Genomic DNA, 17,135 nt, shown 5'->3' with positions numbered 1-17,135 from the left:
AGACGTGTTTGCTTTTACAATCACGATACTACTCGATTCTCGAACTCGACCCTACACTTGACCGGTTGAACCTTGACTGTGATGTTCGCGAGCGAGCTTCGCCCGTGAGATTAAACGCGCCAAGAAACTTCAAGTTCCGATGGAATGCGTAAGATATTGCACTGCGAAATTATTACCGGGACGGGTAGCAATTTGCCATGGAAAGCTGCGAGAATGACGCAAACACACACACACACACACTTCTATGTATACATTACATATACAAATCTACAAAACTTCTTTGCGCTCGATTTACTCTTCTATATTCGTTTTCCCATTCCTCTCTATTCTCCTCGTCAAGCAATGAATCATTTCAAAATAGACAAGTCAAAAAAAAATTTTTTTTTTATACAAAAATTTTATTTAAAGAAAACTCTCATTTTTTTTTCTTTTCTCTCTCTTTATCTTCTCTCTTTTTTTTCTTTCTTCTTTTCAAAACTAACTGAATTTCTTTTTCTAAATATCCTTTTACATCAGGAATGCGATTTTGTAATTTGTCTTTCGATTCAATTTTCATAATAACTTTGACAGAAAGAACAGCTAAAACAGGGTTGCCACAAAAATTTAATTTTTTTCTCCCGAGAAAAAATTTTCATTTTTTCCCTAACCCTAAAAAATATTTTGATTCACTATAAAATTGATTAGATACTCAAAAAAAAAAAAAAAAATCTATTATATTTATTTACGAATTTCTTTAATTGTAAAATTATTCGAAAAATCAAAAACTTCTTTTTTAAATAAATATTTAATCATTATTATTTTTCTATAGGCATTAAAATTATTCAAAACATTCAAATTCAAACCTTTTTGAAATTCAACAACTTATAATAATTAAAAAATGACCCAGTGATAAAATCATTGTTTTAAATTATAAGAATATTGTTACCGTAACTTTTTCAAAATTATTTTCAACATTTCAATACAATTATTATTATCTTGAAATTTCAACTCAAATTCTTCTTTATATCAATTATTTTTAATAATTTTTAAAAAAGTTCTTAGACAATTTTCATAACCGCTTGTTTACAATTCAATTTTACGAAATTTCATCGATTATTCGGAAATTCTTTAATTAAATATATATTTCTTTATTTGAAAATAAAAACTTTAAATAATTTCAAAAAGAATTCGAATAAACATTAAAAAAATTAATTCTACAGAACTGTTAGTTAAAAGTATGAAAATTTCAGATTTTCAAAGATTTTAATTTGAAACCTTTTCGACATTCAATATTATTTCTAAAAATTCGCACTATAATGTTTTTAATATTTAATTATTATCTAAACTTTTAAGTAAAATTTATTTTTAAATCAATTTTTATTAGAATATTCTACGAGAACTCAACTAATTAAATACAAAAATAAATAATTTTTTGAATGAATGTTTCTTAAAATTGAATTATTAATTATTATAAACAATTTTATTGAGAGATTTTTAAATAATTGCATTCTTTTGACGAATTTTAATAAAATTATTAAGAATAAAATTGCCTTTTCCGAGGAATTTAATTAAAAATTAAAAATTGTATTAAACATAATTGAAATTCAGAGACGAGTTTTATTATTTTTGAAAATAATTGAAAGAAATTTTTTTTCAATTTTAAAAACTTTTGAAAAGAATTGAATTTTGGATAAGAATTTTATTGATTTTAAAAGATAATTGAAATTTTGACGAGAAGTTTTAAAAATTTTATAACAGAATTGAATTTCTGGGAAGAATTTTATTGCTTTTGAAAATAATTGAATTCTAAAAAAGAATTGTATTAAAAATAATTGAAATTCTGCTATGAGTTTTACTATTTATAAAAATAATTGAACAAATTTTTTTTTAATTTTAAAAACTTTTGAATATAATTGAATTATTTCAAGAATATTGTTAAAATTTTTGAAAATAATTGAATTTTGGATAAGAATTTTATTGTTTATAAAGATAATTGAATTATTTCAAGAATATTGTTAAAATTTTTGAAAATAATTGAATTTTGGATAAGAATTTTATTGTTTATAAAGATAATTGAAATTTTGACGAGAAGTTTTTAAAATTTTGTAAAATAATTGAATTTCTGTGAAGAATTTTAATACTTTTGAAAATAATTGAATTCCTAAAAAGAATTGTATTGAAAATAATTGAAATTCTACTATGAGTTTTACTATTTTTGAAAATGGTTGAAAGTTTTCCAAGAATTTTGTTAACATATTTTTATTTATAAAGATAATTGAAATTTTGACGAGAAGTTTTTAAAATTTTGTAACATAATTGAATTTTTTTGAAGAATTTTATTACTTTTGAAAATAATTGAATTCCTTAATAGAATTGTATTAAAAATAATTGAAATTCTGCGATGAGTTTTACTATTTATGAAAATAATTAAATCTTTGACTCCAGATTACAATTATTTATAATCAAATTTAGAGAGTTTGCCAATTAATATAAACGGATTTCGAAGTAAAGTGAATATCAAATTCAAATTAAAAAATCGCCCCACCCAGGAAGTGAATTACCCAACAAAAAAATTTTGTTTCGAATCTAAAATAATTTTGAGACATAAAAAAGTGAAGGTATGACTTTTTTTCTCCCTTCTTTTTAGGTCCAGCGTCTAATCAAAAATCAGCGACATAATTAAATTCCGTTTGAAAAGAGAGTTTGGGTGGCTCTTTAAAATCAATCAAAGTGTCGCGACCTGGCATCGTTAAGCCAACGATTTACGAGAGAGTAAGAGAGAGAGAGAAAGAGAGAGTGAGTCCAAGTTTTGCAAAGGTTTTTGCTCGTCTAACTCCGTTATTCGGGTTACGGAACGATCAAAGCGCTTTTAAAAATCCATTTAGACGGGACCAGAAACTTGTGTGAGTTTGTTGCTGCTGCTGCTTCGCCGTTCCGCTCGTTAATCCATTCGCGGGGACAGTTGCAAAAAAATTATAATGTAAAACAGAAGGACCTCGGTACAATATTTTAATGTTCAAAAAGTCCAACGTTACCGCCTCGTAATTTTCAACCCTTAAAAAAGTACAACATTATGACAAGAAATATATGCTCGCGCTCACAACAGAAAACCACTAAATTGTATTTTCTTTTTTGTTTTTTTTTCTTTTTTTTTAAATAAAATTACACGCGTCCATTGTATTCTTTATAGTTTATTAATAAAATTCCTTCGTTCATTCTCGATATTCAAATTGTGGAAAAAGAATATTCTACTTTTATGGATAAAGAAAAAAAATATGTAAAATATGTAAAGAAAATACTTTTTAGAAATTTCCCATCAAAGGAAAATTAATCACCAAAAGAATAATATTTTCACTATAAATAAATATTCGTGCGCTAAAACGTGCGGCTAACTTCTTGCTGCCTTTTTAAATAAAATTGGCAATTTTAAACATAATAGAATTTAAAAATTTTCTAATTTAAATTTTGAAATTGAAATTTGAAATTGAAAGTGTTGAAAACACTAAAAATATTCAATTTTGGAGAAATTACAAATAATTGCAGAAATTCAATTATTTTCCAAAAAAAAATAAATAAAAAAATAATCAAATAAAGTCAAAAAAATTCTTGTTCGAATTTCAATTATTTTTAAAAATAAAATGCATTTTTCTAATTTCAATGATTTTCTATATATAAGATTTTAATAAAATTTCCCAAAACGAATTCAATTATTTAAAAAAGAATTTTAATAAAATTGTATTTAAATTTTTAAACATTCAATTATTTTCAAAAATAATAAAAATTTCACAGGTATTCAATTATTTAAAACACAATTTTCATAATATTTATTATATTTCGAAAAAATTAATTATTGAAAACAATGTTTATAAAATTCTTATGAAGAATTCAATTATTTTCAAAAATAACAAAATTTTTCACAGAAATTCAATTCTTTTTAAAGATTTTAATAAAATTTTTCGCAATAATTCAATTATTCTTTTAGATTTCAATAAAATTCTTCCCAAGAATTCAATTATTTACATTAATAATTCTTCGAAACAAATCAATTGTGTGGATAAATAACAAAATTATTCCCAAAAATTCAATAATTTTGAGGCATTTTAATAAAATTCTTTGCAAAATTCAATTATTTTCATAAATCGTAAAATTCATGGCAGGAATTCAATTATTTTTAAAAGTTATAAATTTCTTCTAGGAAATTCAATTACTTTAAATAATTCTAATAAAATCGTTCGCAAGAATTAAATTATTTTTTTAAATAATAAAATTATTCGCAGAAATTCAATTAATTGCATAAATAATAAAATTTTTCTCACAAATTCAATTATTTTAAAAAATAATAACAGTTTTCGCAGAAATTCAATTATATTTGAAAATTTTAATAAAATTCTTTGCAATTATTCAATTATTATTTTCATAAATCATAAAATTCATCGCAGGATTCCAATTGTTTTTAATACAATTTTACAGGAATTTGTCAAAAAATGTAATTATTCTCTAGAATTTAATTTCAATTCCTCGAAAAAATCAATTATTAAAAAAATTTTTTAATTTGAAATAATTCAATTACTTACAAAAATATTAGAATTTTTCACAGGAATTCAATTATTTTCAAATATTTTAATAAAATTGTTGGAAAGAAATCATTTATTTTAAATACAATTTAAATTAACTATTTTTTCAAATATTACAATTATTCTTTTAGATTTTAATAAAATTCTTCCCAAGAATTCAATTATTTACATTAATAATTCTTCGAAACAAATCAATTATGTTGATAAGTAAAAAAAATAATTGTCGAAAATTGAATTATTTTGAGGCAATTTAATATAATTCTTTGCAAAATTCAATTATTTTCATAAATAACAATATTCATCACAAGAATTTAATTATTTTTTAAAGTAATAAATTTCTTCTTGGAAATTCAATTATTTAAAAAAATTCCAATAAAGTCGTTCGCAAGTATTCAATTATTTTTTAAATAAAAAAATTATTCCCAGAAATTTAATTATTTTCATAAATAACAAAATTATTCTCCAAAGTTCAATTATTTTCATAAATGTAGAAAAACATTTTTGTTCTGATTTAAATTATTTTCAAAAATGTTTCTAATTTCAATTATTTTCAATATGTACTATTTTAATGAAATTTCCCAAAAAGAATTCAATTATTTCAAAAAAAATTTTAATAAAATTGTATGCAAACATTTAGATATTTTCATAAATAATAAAAATTTCCCAGCAATTCAATTATTTTCATAATTAATAAAATTTTTTTATGAAATTCAATTATTTTCATAAGAATTAAATTTAAAATTCTAGAAAATAATAATTGAATTAAAATGATGAAAATAATTTTGATGAAGTTACAGTAAAAATATTTTTATAATATAAAATAATGATTTTATCTCTCGGTCATATTTAATTTATTAGAAAACATGAAGAAATCGATCACTCCGAGTCTTCGACTCGGAGCAATCGATATCTTCATGTTTTATAACAAATTTTTAATTTGTTTTATTTCAAAAAGGTTTGAATTTTAAATTTTTGAATGTCTTAATTCCTGTGGAAAATCCTGTTCCAAAAAATAGGTTAAAAATAGAAATTGTGCAAATATTTTTCTTCTTTTTCTAAAAGAAAATAATAATTTTGTTTAAAAAATTGTGATTCATAAAGAAAAATAATACAAAATAAATAAATTTTCTATTTCTTAATCACAGTTGTTTAACAATTTTTTAATTTTTCTTAGAAGTAAAGAACAAAAATCTGCATAATTCTAATTTGAGAAAACATAATATTTAACAAAATTTTAGTCTTTTAATGAAAAGAAGTGAAAAAAAATTTGATGATTTCTATTTGTCATTACAATTTTGAATTAATTAGAAAATAAAACATATAATAATAAAATATACAATTTATCTAAAGTCAACAAAAAACAAAAGTATAAACAAAAGACAACTTCAGAGTGTGAGGGACAGAAAAAGTGAATGAATGAAAGAATGAAAGAACATTCAAATTATTATAGTTAATTAATTGATAAAAAGTAATATCATATCAAAATATTAAAACCGACAGGTAAAAATGCATTTAATTAAAATGATTTAATTATCAATTTTTTAACTTTTTCTTAATTACAAATAAAAATTTTCAATTTGATTTATTAATGCGCTTAATGGAATGATAATTTTTCATATATCAAATGTATCACTTTTATTATACGGGGTGGAAAGAAATGATTAATTTCAAAATAGAACGTCGTCTTTCCTTGCGGGGATATATATTCTTTTTTTTTTTTCTCTTTCCTTCTTTTTTTGCGGTTGAAATTGGTTGTCAAACATAATTTATGATGACTACCTAATTTCTTTCATCATGAAATAACAAAGATTCAGCTAACTGGGAAGGACCACAAATCTCTTCTTCTCTCCCCCAAAAATTTCTCGTCTGGCTATTCAAGGAATTTTAACATTTTCTTTGTGTGGGTTCAGATTCAAACACGACCATTCACGACTAACATGATATTATACATACGCGATATATTCCCATATATTATAAATATCTTTGCATATTATCGTTTGCTTGAATTCTTAATAACTATACTTCAGTAATTCGATACATTAAAAATAAAAAAAAAATTATTTTTTTTTCTTTTCTCTTGATTTCTGTTTTATATATATATATATATATATATATATATATACATATATGAAATTGTGACATGAAATTCCTAGTCATTCATCTCCTTCTTTTTAGTGTATAAACACAGGTGCTACTTTGTTGATGCAAAACATGACTAAACTCTTCCAACTGTCGAATCGCTAATGAAACCCAGTTTTCTTCTGTCACGTGCCACATAAAAGTTGCATCAACTTATGTAAATGAAGTTTCTTCTCTTGCAATAAAGTGAATTTGAATGATGCACATGAATTAAATGTATATAGAAACACATTCTCTGTATTATTGAAAAATATTGCAAATTTAGAATTTATTTTACACTCCCACACGTTATGAGGGAAAAAAAATATATTTTCTCCTATTTATTGCTGAAAGAGGAAAAGAATTTTCTAAACGAATAATATATTCTTCGCAAGGAAAATAAATCAGTTAGAATTGGAAATAGTCGAAGAATTAGAAAAAAATACTGACTCAAAATAACATCAACAAAAACTAAAAGAGGGTTGCAACAAAAATTTAATTTTGTCAAAGAATATTTTTTAAAGAAAAAAAAAACAAAAGCAAAAATTTAAGTTTGTCAAAGAATATTTTTTAAAGAAACAAAAGACAAAAGCAAACACAAAAAATAACTTCAAACTGCGCACTCGATAATTAATTTTAAAAAAGTAGAAAAAAGTAGCTTTCAAACTAAAAAAAAAGTAGTAAAAAAGCAGCTATCAAAAAATTAAACTTGACGACCAAAAAAACTCATTTTAAATACTTCACAGAACTGACAAAAATTTCATTCTATATTCTATTTTCCTGACTTTTTCCCAATTTTCATCATAAATATTTACTTCTTTCTTATTCTAATAATAAATTCACTTTCTGTATAACGTATTTTATAATTTATGAAAGAATTTAAATATTCATACAAATAATTTAATTCTCGCGAAGAATTTTATAAACAATTTTAAATAATTAATTTCTTTTGACTAATTTTATGCGAATTCTAATTTAAATAATTGAATTCAGAGAAATTTTTATTATTCAAGAAAAGAATTGATTTCTTACGAAGATTTTTACAAAGATTTTTTAAAATAATTGAATTGGAAATCTCATGAAAATAGTAGATATTGAAAATTATTGAATTGCGAAAAGTTTTTAAAAAAAATTAAATTTTACAAAGAATTCTATTAAAATTTTTGACAATAATTAAATGTCTGTGTGGTATTTTATTAAATTTTTTTTTTAAATAATTGAATTGAATTCCTAAAAAGTATTTTTTTATTTATGAAAATAATTGAATTCTTGGGTACGATTTTATTAAAATTTTGTAAAATAATATTGAATTTCCTAGAAGAAATTTATTACTTTTAAAAATAATTGGATTCTATTGTGATGAATATTTTCATAATTATGAAATTAATTGAATTTTGCAAAGAATTTTATTAAAATGTCACAAAACAATTGAATTTTCGAGAATAATTTTGTTATTTATCGACATAATTAAATTGTTTCGAAGAATAATTTATGTAAATAATTGAATTCTTGAGAAGAATTTTATTAATATCTAAAAGAATAATTAAATTATTTCAAAAAAAATTTAATTAAAATTGTATTTAAAATAAATGATTTCTTTCGAACAATTTTATTAAAATATTTAAAAATAATTCAATTCCTGTGAAAAATTCTAATATTTTTGTAAGTAATTGAATTATTTCAAATTAAAAAAATTTTTTTTAATAATTGATTTTTTCGAGGAATTGAAATTAAATTTTAAAGAATAATTACATTTTTTGACAAATTCCTGTAAAATTATATTTAAAATAATTGAAATCCTGCAATTAATTTTATGATTTATGAAAATAATTGAATAATTGCTTAGAATGTTATTAAAATTTTCAAAAATAATTGAATTCCTAAAAAGCATTTTATTATTTATGAAAATAATTGAATTCTTGAGAACGATTTTATTAGAATTTTTTAAAATAATGGATTTTACAAGAAGAAATTAATGACTTTTACAAATAATTGAATTCTTATGATGAATATTGTTTATTTATGAAAATAATTGAATTTTGCAAAGAATTTTATTAAAATGCCTCAAAATAATTGAATTTTCAGAAATAATTTTGTTATTTATCGACATAATTGAATTGCTTTAAAGAATTATTTATGTAAATAATTAAATTCTGAAGAAGAATTTTATTAAAATTTGAAAGAATAATTGAATTATTTCAAAAAAGTTTAATCAAAATTGTATTTAAAATAATTGATTTCTTTCGAATAATTTTACTGAAATATTTGAAAATAATTAAATTCTTGTAAAATTGTATTATTAAAAATAATTGAAATCCTGCAGTAAACTTTATTATTTATGAAAATAATTGAAATCCTGCAATGAATTTTCTGATTTATAAAAATAATTAAATAGTTGCTAAGAATTTTATTAAAATTTTCAAAAATAATTGAATTCCTGAGAAGAATTTTATTATTTATGAAAATAATTGAATTATTCCAAAAAATTTTATTAGAACCTTTAAAAATAATTGAATTTCTTTGAAAAATTTTGTTATTTTTGAAAATAATTGAATTCTTTATAAAAATTTTATAAATATTGTTTTAAATAATTAATTTTGTTGAAGTATATTAAATATTACGAAAATTTTATTTTAAATAATTGAATTCTTGTGGAAAACTTTATTTGTGAAAATAATTGAATTTTTCTAATAATTAATTTAAAATAGTATTAAAAATAATTGAAATTCTTTGATGCGTTTTATTATTTATGAAAATAATTGAATACTTGCTTAGAATTTTATCAAAAATTTAAAAAATTTAATTTATATGAAAAATTTTATTATTAGTGAAAGTAATTGAATTATTATGAAGAATTATATAAAAATGTTTTAAATATTTGACTTTTTTTGAAATTTTTTTGAAATACTATTCTAAATTAATTGTATTCCTGTGGGAATTTTATTATTTATGAAAAGAATTGAATTTTGGATGAATTTTAGCAATTTTTTTAAATAATTGAATTCTCTTTGGAAATTTTATGAAAATACTATAGATTTTGAAAATAATTGAATCATTTTAAAAAATTTAATTATAATTTTTGAGAATAGTTTTTTGATTTCTATAGTATTATCGAATTTAAAGTAGTAGAAATTCTCAAAAAAATGCAAAAATAGTAGCTTTTAGTGACTGAAATAAAAAAAAGTACCCAAATAGTAGCATAACGTTAAGAAAAGTAGTAAATAGTAGGTTTTAGTAGATGAGTGCAAAGCCTCTAAATTGTAATATTTTTTTTCTGAAAATTTCATTAATATTTTGTAATTATAATTTTGTTTGTTGCAAGTTTGTTTTTTCTTTTGGCGTTAGGGAAAAATGGTGTTCGAATAGGGATGGAGGTGGTGGAGGAGGAGGAGGATGTATTAAAGCGTGAGAGCGTTGCTTTGGATTACAATTGCCTCGTAAATACCTGCGGCTAATCTCCAACTGAAACTATCTTGCTTATTGCCGGTGGTTCACAGGTGTGAGTTAAATGCGTTAAGACATAAATTATTCCCTGATCCTATATTTACAGTGGCAAAATATATTGATTTTCAAAAATTTCGGTATAATATACAATTTCAATTTTATTGAATTTCTCTTTTATTTAATTAGATAAAATGGGTAAAAAAAAAAATTAGTCACCACAATATAATTTCCAAACTTTAGAGATATATATTGTATATTAATTATTTTCGGTTATAATGAAATTCTGCGGTAAGAGACAGTGATTGTCGGTAATTTGAAACCTCCACTGTAATGAGCGATACAAATTACAAATATTACAATTTTCAGAATGAAAAGTATTGAAAGATGGTATTTTTGGATTATTGTATATTTTTATGGGCGATTTTGATTTTTCAGAAATATACTTTGGAACGGTATCAGTTTACCAACAATTTAATTTAAACGCTGGAAAACTGCATAACATTATTGCCATTAACATAATTGGACTACTAATGTAAAAGACGTAACAGAACCCAAACTTTTCTTTAACCTAAATCTAACAAAACCTTATTAAATTGATAACTAAATGAACCCATTTCAATAAAAAAATTGATCTAATCGGACTAGAATTCAAAATTTGACGTAAATTACTTTCAATAGTAGTCATTTTGCTCTTCAATCATCAATTTTTGACTATAATTCCCAAAAAAAAAGAAGTTATAGCTATCCAAACGACGTAAAATTATAGACCTGAAACAATTTCCTCCAGGAAGGAGAGGGAAGAGAATTTTTCGATTTCGTAAAGATTAGACACGACAAAGAGACTCGGGTTGAAATTTGTGATCACGTTTGGAAATAATCTGCAAAAGAATAAATATCTATGTGTATAAACATAATCTTGAAGATCGCTCCAGGGAAAAGGAAGATCGAGAGAGAGAGACAATACTCAGGGCATTGTATTTCGTCGTAAGCATGGAGAGAGCGAAGACAGGACTCTGACATAAACACGGCGTTCACACGTGTTGGTATAAACGTTGCTTCACCAACATAAATGCGACGCATATACACACTGAAAGCAAAAGGGGAAGTTGTTGTATCCTCAGCAATGGTGTTTTCACTGCTGATGATGGTGGTAGTAGTGAAGTGACCTTGGCAGTCAGGAATCCGGTCTGACAACATGGATCGACACAACCCACTGGCGTAAGAGCCACGGCTTTTATAACTGAACGACTTCTTCTTCAAACCATTCGTAAATGGCGAGAGAAAATCAAGGAAAACATGTCAACACTTTCTCAATGATTCTATTATCGATTGAGGAGAGGGTGAATTTTTTTTTTCTTCTCTTTCTTTTTTTTTGAAGTGAAAATCAGGAAATTGGTTGCAATTAGTAGGAAATTTGGGTGTTTACTCTCAACGATATTTAGGTTCGTTTTTTGTTTATGTTTATGTTTATGTTTATGTTTATGTTTATGTTTATGTTTATGTCACTCTTAGTCACTATTTGTTATTGTTTACTCTTGAGCTCGCTCTTTATATTTAGGTTCGTTTATTTTTTATCATGATTCTATTCTTAGTCAGTAATTATTATTGTTGACTCTCAAGGATATTTAGGTTTGTTTACTTTACTCTTCGTCAGTATTTGTTTATTATTGTTTACTTTTAAGGATATTATTTAAGAAAAATTTTAATAAAATTTTATGCAAACATTTAATTATTTTCATAAATAATAAAAATTCCACAGGAAATCAATTATTTTCATAAATAATAAAAATTTCACAAAAATTCAATTATTTTCATTAACAATAAACTTTTTTTTAAGAAATTCAATTATTTTCAAAAAAAAATAATTTAAAATTCTAGAAAATAATAATTGAATTAAAATGATGAAAATAATTTTGATGAAGTTACAGTACCGATATTCTTATAATATAAAATAATGATTTTATCTCTCGGTCATCTGTAATTATTAGAAAACATGAAGAAATCGATGACGATATCTTCATGTTTTATAACAAATAATTTTATAATTTGTTTAATTTCAAAAATGTTAGAATTTCAAATTTTTGACTGTCTTAATTCCTGTGGAAAATCCTGTTCCAAAAAAAAGATTATAAAAATAGAAATTGTGCAAATATTTTTCTTCTTTTTCTCAAAAAAAATAATAATTTTGTTAAAAAAATTGTGATTCATAAAGAAAAATAATGCAAAATAAATAAATTTTCTATTTCTTCATCACAGTTGTTTAACAATTTTCTAATTTTCCTTAGAAGTAAAGAACAAAAATCTGCATAATTCCAATTTGACAAAACGTAATATTTAACAAAATTTTAGTCTTTTAATGAAAAGAAGTGAAAAAAATTCTGATGATTTCTATTTGTCATTACAATTTTGAATTAATTAGAAAAGAAAACATATAATAATAAAATATACAATTTATCTAAAGTCAACAAAAAACAAAAGTATAAACAAAAGACAACTTCAGAGTGTGAAGGACAGAAAAAGTGAATAAATGAAAGAATGAAAGAACATTCAAATTATTATATAGTTAATTAAATTCTTTTGACTAAGTTTCTTTAAATTTTTCAAAAATAATGTTTTTCTTATAATTTTAATTAAAAATTAGGAAAATAATTTAATTAAACAAAGAACTTTTTCAATTCTTTAAAATAATCTCCTTTGTTCATAATTATAATTGAAAATTTTATTATTCAATAATTTTATTAAAATTGTATTGATAATAACTGAATTTCTGCAAAGAATTTTACAATTTATAAAAGTAATTGAATCCTTCCAAAGAATGTTATTATTTATAAAAATAATTCAATTCTGGCGAAGAATTTTATTAAAATTTTTGAAAGTAATGAACATTAATAATTAATTATTTACTTAATAAATAATAAAAATTTAATTTGCTCAAGAAATAAATAAATATCAATAATTTGAACATTCAAAAATTTAAAATTATAAAAATTTAAGAGAAGTTCAATAATTATAATTATTGAATAATAATATAATAATATAATTTTTAGAAGCAAAAAATTGATTTAAATAAAATTCTTTAAAAAAATTCAATTATTTTTAATAGAATATACAGAAATATCAATTATTTTAAAAATTTCAATTATTTGTTTATAAAAATTCAATTATCTTGAAACAAATAGAATAACATAATTTCAAAAATCTTATTTTTCAGAATTTTCAAAAAAAACTTTGCGAAAATTGAATTTTATTAAAAAATTTTAAGAGTGGAGCTTTTTTTAAATTAACTAATAAAAATTAATAATAATAAAGTCCATGTTCCGGTAATCTATGTTCACAGTTTGAAGTTAATTGTTATTTGCTTTCTTGTTTCTTAACTTTTTTATAATTTTTCTTTTCAAATATTTTCAATTTTAAAATTAATTTATTGAAATTGATCGAATTGTTGCAAAGAATTTTATAAAAAAAATTGATAATAATAGAATTCCTTCAAAGAATTTTATTATTTAGGAAAACAACTGAATTGTCGGGAAGAATTCTATTAAAATTTTTAAAAATCCTAATTAAATTCTTTTGAAAAATTTCTTTGAATTTTTTTTAAACGAATGGAATTTCTTTAATAATTTTACTTGAAAATTTTGAAAGCAACTGAATTTTATGAAGAAGAATTTTATTAAAATTGTATTGAAAATAATTGAATTCTTGCGAAGAATTTTACTATTATTTTTAGAGAATTTTAAATTCTTGTTGAAATTGAATTTTATGGAAATTTTTGAAAATAATTTAATTCTTTCGTGTAATTTTATTTAAATTGTGTTAAAAATTATTTAATTCCTGGAAAGAATTTTAGTATTTATAAAAATAGTTGAATTGTTTCGAAGAATTTATTAAAATTTTAGGAAATAAGTGAAATTTACGGAAATATTTAAAAATATTTGAATTCATCCGAGGAATTAAATTAAAATTATTTTGAAAATAAATGAATTCCTGTAAATAATTTCACTACTCATAATATTAATTGAATTTTTTTTGAAGAATTTTACTATTTTTAAAAATAATAGAATTTTTTCGAAGGATTTATTAAAATTCTAGAAAAAAATTGAATTTTTTCGAAATGTGTTAAAAATTTTAGAAAAAATTGAATTCTTTCGAGGAATTCAATTAAAATTGTTTTGAAAATAATTTAATTTTTGTAAATAATTTACTATTTAAAAAAAATAATTAAATTGTTTAGAAAGATTTATTAAAATTTTGGAAAATAATAATTGAACTGTTTCGAGAAATTTTATTCAAATTTTTGAAATAATATTTTTTTTTAATTTGGTGAAAAAGTTTCCGGTTTGACATAAAATTCCTCGCTTATTCCCGATTTTTCCAGGTCAAATTAAATTCCCTGTTTTCCCGGTTAGTAGATTATTTTTTTTTTTTGCATTATTTTTTTCAACAATGAAAAAATGAGTAATTTACAATTATTTTTCTCTATTTTAATGTTTTGTTTTTTATTATTTTTAAATTGTACACTCGTGAATTATAAAACTGAAAATAATTGAATTTAATTCAAGCTCATTTCAACTTCTCACAATAATCATACAGCATGAAATTGTTTTAACGGAACAATCATTTCGAGTTGAAGAATTCAAGTTCTCTCCGTTGCTTTCGAAATTCAAATAATGCAATTTCCGAAATACTTGAGAGAGTGAGAGAGAGAGAGAGTTTAATGGCAATGAAGTTGTTTTCACGAATTTTCGCTTTTTATGAATGTTAATTAAGGCACACTTCCGTCAGACTAATCGACGCCGATGCTGCTTATATATTTTATATAACTATAGATGTATATATTTCGAGGAATTAATTTTCAAGTTTCATATTACTTCTCTACACAAGACTTTTGAAAACTCCATAATTATCCAATTAAACTTGTGAGTAAAAACGAAACTAAATTTATCTAAACTGAAGTAATAGTTTTATCGTTTCTGACTTAAATTGGGTCATGAAGGTATATAAAAAGGAAGGGGGAGAAAAATACGGAAAGAAAAGAAAATTGTCTCGGTAATATGTAATTAAGTTGAATTAATTAAACTTTTAATTGACAGCTCGTAACCTTATCATTTAACGAGAGCTAACAACATTTTTGCTGTTTTTTTTTCTTTTCTTTTCTTTTTTTTTTTGTTAAACGAAAGTTGTTCTGCAATACGAGTTCGATATATTTATAAATATAAATTGTGACACTATCTATCTACTGTAAAATTATGGAATGCAATAAATCAATGAAAATGATATTTTTGCAAAAGATATTTCTCGTTTTCAGTTATAAATTTATTTCTCTATATATTTTGATTTTTGTCCCCTTCTCTTTATTTACAGGCCTTGGATTTAATTTAGAGCGCAAAAATATGCTTTAGTCGATTAAAACTACAAAAATATCAAAAAAGTTTGTTACTTAAATATTTAAATTTAAATATACCTACTTATTTACTTTTCTGCAAAAATTAAAATTTTTAAATTTCAATTCTAAACCTGAGATTTATTTCCTTCCACAATTTAATTATATTACAGAATTTTTAACTGAACTTCTTTCTAAAATCAATTATATTTTCAATAATTTTTCGAAATCTCTTCGAGAATTCAATTATTTCAATTTCAATTAAACTTCAATTTTTGTATATTGAAAATAATTGATTTTTGAAAAATTATAATAAAAAAATTACAGAATTTTAAACTAAATTTCTTTCTGAAATCAATTATATTTTCAATAATTTTCCGAAATCTCTTCGAAAATTCAATTATTTCAATTTGAATTTAAATTTAATTTTTGTATATTGAAAATAATTGATTTTTAAAAAATTATAATAAAAAAATAACACAATTTTTAACTAAATTTCTTTCCGAAATCACTTATATTTTCAATAAATATAACATTTCTTTGAAATTTCCGACATTTCTTTGAAAATTCAATTAGTTAAATTTAAATTGAAATTCAATTTTTGTATGTTGAAAATAATTGATTTTTAAAAAATTATAATGAAAAAATTCTCAAAATTAGTTTATTAAAAATATTTTTATATAATTTTTGAAAGAAAATAGATTTTTTAATAAAAAGAATTAAAAAATTTACAAATAATTCAAAAATTTTCTAAAATAATAGAGCTTAATAGAATCTTGGGAAAATATTAAAAAATAATCAATTTTTTGAACAAATAAATTTGAAAATTTAAGAATTATAATTCATTTCACAAAATTTTTAATAATAATCATAAAAACTAGATTTTTTAATTATGTATAGAATAGAAAAAAATTAACAAATAATGAAAACATTTTTTATAATTGAATTTTTTTAAAAAAATTGTCGCAAAATATTAGAAAGAAACAATTTTTTTTTTGAAGAATTTTAATAACTTTTGAAAGATTTGATTTTTTATTTTATTTTCACTTTGATTAATTTCCCTGAAATTTTATTCTTAAATATTAGATTTTAAAAAAAAATGTCACGTAATTTTTGTTAGATAGTTGAATTTCCAAAAATAGGTAATTGAAAATTTGAAGAATAATTAAATTTTAAAAAAATTATAACGCAAATATGAAAAGAATTATTTTTTTAAAAAATATTTTAATATAATTATTTGAAGCTAATCTCCATTGATTTTCTTTTCCAAATTTTCAATTAAAATTTTTAAGAATTCTATTATTTTCAAAATTTACTATTAAAATTCTTTGAAATTTGATTTTAAAAAATTTTAATAAAATATACAGAATATAAAAATTATACTTTTTCTATTTTTGATATTGGAGTGGTTTTTAATGTATTTTTTTATCTAAGAACGATTCCGAGTTTCAAAATTGTATAGCTCGTAAGGTTTTCGAGAAAAGTGAACAAAAAAAAGTGGGGGTAAAAACTCAAAAAAAATTTTTTTATTGTTATTTTTGATATCGGAGTCATTTCCAACTTAATTTTGTTCACTGAAAACGATCCTGGGCCCCAAAATTGCCTAGCACGTTAGGATTTTGAAAAAAGTGGGGGTAAAG

The 17,135-nt window shown here is 21.5% G+C and overlaps 1 protein-coding gene across 2 annotated transcripts in view; it reads left to right on the top strand.

The window, feature by feature from the left end:
• Nucleotides 1-17,135, top strand: part of LOC122502820 (TOX high mobility group box family member 3-like) — a 476,754-nt gene that overhangs the window by 106,354 nt on the left and 353,265 nt on the right. The window lies entirely within an intron of this gene.

This window comes from Leptopilina heterotoma, unplaced genomic scaffold (assembly GCF_015476425.1).
Source record: "Leptopilina heterotoma isolate Lh14 unplaced genomic scaffold, ASM1547642v1 Lhet_108, whole genome shotgun sequence".
NCBI classification, from domain to species: Eukaryota; Metazoa; Arthropoda; class Insecta; order Hymenoptera; family Figitidae; genus Leptopilina; species Leptopilina heterotoma.
Note: the sequence above shows the minus strand (reverse complement) of the source record. Positions and strands in the feature narration are given on the sequence as shown.